Source organism: Montipora capricornis, chromosome 4 (genome assembly GCF_036669925.1).
Source record: "Montipora capricornis isolate CH-2021 chromosome 4, ASM3666992v2, whole genome shotgun sequence".
NCBI lineage: Eukaryota > Metazoa > Cnidaria > Anthozoa > Scleractinia > Acroporidae > Montipora > Montipora capricornis.
Window position 1 is genome coordinate 8076613 of NC_090886.1, and position 4897 is coordinate 8081509.

Here is a 4897-nt window from a genome sequence, read left to right on the forward strand (position 1 = left end):
GCCTGGTAATTGTTTCGGATTCAAAACAAGTCATGTAGTGTTAAAATTCGTGTAAAAACAGGCGGAACAAAGCCGTAGTCATTCCTCAGGAGTCATTTTCTGACCATCAAATCCATGTCAAAGGATTCCGGCCCTTTCCACATGTATACAGAAGCCTATTACATGAAAGAAGCGTCTCGCGTTTATATTGGCACAATTATTTCTCCAAATTCAAGTTTAAAAGAAACCGAATTTAATATGAGAATCAAGCGTAGAAAAAATGTACGCGAGTGACAGTTCAGAATATCACCGTAGCAGCCCGCACATAATTATATGGTGTTACATTCCCACCAAAATTCATGCTTTTGCTCGGAACATTGTTGCTCCTGCTATGTTGCAATATTGCTTATTCACAATCCAACCTTCATGTTGTTCAATTCGGTTCAGAAAATCAACATCAACATTCACGTATTTGATTGGTTACCCTAAGATAAGACATACATGCAACTAGCCTGCGAACGCAGACGTATTTCCGGCGGTCGTTTCTGAGAAACGACCGCCGGAAATACGTCTGCGTTCGCAGGCTAACATGCAACGCGCCCTCTTGAAAAAAGTTCGCTTTCATTTTCGTTTTGTGCAATGACAACCTCGACTGAACAAGCTACACGGAAGCAGTGGGAAAAGATCAACAAACTTTATGTTTTTTTCGTTTCAACTGACAGAGATAAATGCGTTCTAGAATAAGAGAAGTCTTTACTGAATATACTCGTACTCAAGTCATTTGTTGCTTCAGTGTAAGGGACAAGTGTCGCACATTGTAATAAACAAACATTGTTTCTCGTTTATGCTCTCCTCGAATTTTGAGCAAGGAAAACTGAATTTGGCAGAAAGTACTTTCAGTCTGTCATTTTGGTATATTAGCGCACTTGATTATTTGTATAGGTAATAGCCATTTCAAGGGATCTTTGCGATCATAAACACTGCGAGTTAAATTTCAAACTTTTTCTTAATATCACGGGTCGAGTTCATTTTTTTTATATCACAAGGAAAATATAACTTGGAGTATCTTTAAGCTTCACATTGCAACGCTACTAAGTTTCCAACCTTCCCACAGCTGAATAACAGCAAAGAACAGTCTTCAGTGTTGACTTGGTGTAGTTTTGTCAGAGATTTGACTCAGAATTTTATCGAAATATAAGCTTAACCCCTTTTTCTCCGCGTAAGCCGCGCCCAAATTGTTTTTTCTCCAGACGGGCTAACGTGACAACTTTCCAAATATGAACACTGAAATACCTCCATGTTGGTAAAGGTGAAGGAAGCAAAGACATCTATACCTACATACTCACTGGCAGATTCACCTTCATTCAAAGATGAAACCTAATCTTTTGTGTGCAAAGCAAAAACACACTTGTTGATCATCCACCTTAAAAAATAGCATGATGCAAGCAGGCTCTTCCATTGAAATGTCGTGCAGTCGAAATATAGGGGCTTGGTTACTATTCGAACCTCTTTCTTTAATTAGATTGTTTAATTGCGACCACTGCCAAAACAGCACTGATTAATTGTGTGGAGTGCAATTTCGTCTGAAGTCATGATGTTTGAAACCAACATTGCACGTCGCGAAGTTCAATTTCCACTTTAAAGACCCATTTTGAAATCACGCAGTTTTTTGTCAATATTAAACTTTATTTATCTACTGAGTTGGGGAAACCCCGGTTTCGTTTTCATTTTGATGGCTAATAAAAATGCGAATGATGCAATTTGGGAATAAAGTGCACACCACTGGGAGCCAATCAGATTGCAAGGATCACCAGTGTTGTCAAAATGAGTGAAAGAAAGGCCGAAAACAATAACTGTCCAGGTCGAATTTCGCCAAGAAATAGGAGAGCAAATACTTAAAGAAATTTGAAAACTCAAACAGCAAAGAAGTCTAAGGATTTGGGGAAGCTGCCGATTATACCCAACGACTGCTGTCATTTGCGCTTGCTTGTCAGAAAGGTGAACTTTTGTCTGCCATTATTTTGATACTTTTCGGCGGAGGATATAGTTGACTTGCTCTTCCGGCGGTGCAGTCATCCGACGGGATGACCACTTTCTTTTAGACACTATAGTATTGTGACGAAAATGTAGCATCGTGCCTAGAAAATTGTTTTGGCTCGATCTATGTTGTGAATTGATTGGTTGTATTTTATAATTGTCATCAGTACTTGCATGGGTAAACCACAGATAGCTAGTTGGGAGTATAGGTTTAGAGAGCCTGGTAATTGTTTCGGATTCAAAACAAGTCATGTAGTGTTAAAATTCGTGTAAAAACAGGCGGAACAAAGCCGTAGTCATTCCTCAGGAGTCATTTTCTGACCATCAAATCCATGTCAAAGGATTCCGGCCCTTTCCACATGTATACAGAAGCCTATTACATGAAAGAAGCGTCTCGCGTTTATATTGGCACAATTATTTCTCCAAATTCAAGTTTAAAAGAAACCGAATTTAATATGAGAATCAAGCGTAGAAAAAATGTACGCGAGTGACAGTTCAGAATATCACCGTAGCAGCCCGCACATAATTATATGGCGTTATATTCCCACCAAAATTCATGCTTTTGCTCGGAACATTGTTGCTCCTGCTATGTTGCAATATTGCTTATTCACAATCCAACCTTCATGTTGTTCAATTCAATTCGGTTCAGAAAATCAACATCAACATTCACGCATTTGATTGGTTACCCTAAGATAAGACGTACATGCAACCCGCCTTCTTAGAAAAGTTCGCTTTCATTTTCATTTTGTGCAGTGATAACCTCGACTGAACAAGCTACACGGAAGCAGTGGGAAACGATCAACAAACTTTATGTTTTTTTCGTTTCAACTGACAGAGATAAATGCTTTCTAGAATAAGAGAAGTCTTTACTGAATATACTCGTACACAAGTCATATGTTGCTTCAGTGTAAGGGACAAGTGTCGCACATTGTAATAAACAAACATTGTTTCTCGTTTATGCTCTCCTCGAATTTTGAGCAAGGAAAACTGAATTTACCAGAAAAAGAACTTTCAGTCTGTCATTTCGGTATATTAGCGCACTTGATTATTGCATTTGGGATAAACACTGGGAGTTACATTTGAAATGCTTCCTCAATATCACGGGTCGAGTTTATTTTTTATACTACGAGGCAAATATAACTTGGATGTGTTTAGCAGCAATGACTGCAATTCGAAGCTTCACATTGAAACGCTATTGAGTATCCAACCTTCTCACAGCTGAGTAACAACAAATATCGTACTTCCTCGAATAATAGCCATGCCTAGAGTAATCGCCCCACCCACCCACCCCCACTCCCCATCCCCCTCTGACGGAAATATTTAAAATAATCGCCCCCACCCCTTTCGCCAAATTTGGAACACTTCAAAAGCCCATGTTGAGTTTATTTCATGTGATTATTATTTTTATTTAATGGGATAATAAAACCGAACATTTAGGGGGCGACTTCCGGTGAGCAATACTTGAAATAATTTCCTCCCTCGAATAATTGCCCCCTTTCGACGGGATAAAAAAAATCGCTGCGGCTATTAGGGACCTTTAGGTTCTAGTTCGAGGACGAGATTTGATTGCCTGTTTTTAGCGAAAATACTTAGAAAATTTATAACCCGGACTCTTACTCTTTGTTAGCACCATAGGTTCCTCAGATGTTCTTATTGCTGATATTCTTATTAATTCGTGTAAAAACAGGCAGAACAACGCCATCGTCATTCCTTAGGAGTCATTTTCCGACCATCAAATCCGTGTCAAGTAATACAAAAGCTTATTACATGAAAGAAAGCCTAATTATTTTTTGTTTCCTTTCCTTGTTTGTCTTCATGAAATTGTTTCAGAAACTAGGAACAAAGATGAATACTGTTGGGGCAATCGTCATCTTGTTCGCCTTGTTCACCGCCGCTGACTCAGGTCTTCTGGCAGGTGGCATTTGTTTGGCGGGCTGCACTGCTGCATATTGGACTTGTGTATCTGCCGCCGGGGCCCTCACCGGAGGGACGGGAGTTCCGCCCGCTATCTTGGCGTGCGGTGCTGCAAAGCAAGTGTGTATGGCTGGTTGTGTTGGCGCTGGTATTGCACCGTGTCCGTGAACGGTATACATCGATATCGAGCTCCTCTCGGAAGCCGAGCAGGCGATGGCATCACTTGAAACTACGTTTTGCTCCAGTATTAACTTATTGAGATGATGTTGCATTTAATCCGTTAGAATTTTGAAATCATTGTAATTGCCGTAAGAAGTTTTAATGTTGACATTGATTCAGTTCTCGGAGTTCGTTAGTCTTCGATCGTGGTAACTTGAAAGATGATCCCATGATTTTATAGTTGCTTCTACAGCCATTTAGCACTTAGAGGTTGCAAATACGGGACTGGATGAAACACCGTGCATTTAACTAGAAATGAGTTTTTGAGTGATCGCAAGCAACAAATGAAGTTTTGGGGCTACAATAGGTTGAATTATTCTGTATGCATAACCTCAACTGATATTATTAAAGGATTTAGCACTTTTATTGTGAATTATTTGTTTCATACATCTTTACCCATTCCTACGGTAATTCAACGGCACGCATTGACAAATCATTTCGATGGAATATCTGGTCGAAAGGTTCGAGTTAGCCCCTAAGAAATTCGGATTCAACTGTGATAATGTGACGTCCAACTTTTGTAACGCTGATGAAAACACTAAATCACTTTTGTTTTCGGAAAGCGGAACTGATGTTTATATTCGATGAAATAAGGTGTCCAGCCGGATTTTCGGAGAAGCAACTTCGGGCTACAAGCCATCAAGTCAGTCCCCAACATTTTCTGCTACTTAAATATTCAGCTTGAGAATCCGAACAGAACGCAAAAAACGACATTCTTAAACACTGTACAGAAACTTGAAGAGTTTTT

The 4897-nt window shown here is 39.6% G+C and overlaps 1 long non-coding RNA gene across 1 annotated transcript; it reads left to right on the top strand.

Annotated features, from left to right (window-relative positions):
- The first annotated feature begins 1791 nt into the window (after nucleotides 1-1791).
- Nucleotides 1792-4515, top strand: LOC138045449 (uncharacterized). The gene is made up of 2 exons (XR_011131587.1): nucleotides 1792-1977; nucleotides 3847-4515. It is a non-coding gene; the product is annotated as an uncharacterized lncRNA (long non-coding RNA).
- The last annotated feature ends 382 nt before the right edge of the window (nucleotides 4516-4897 follow it).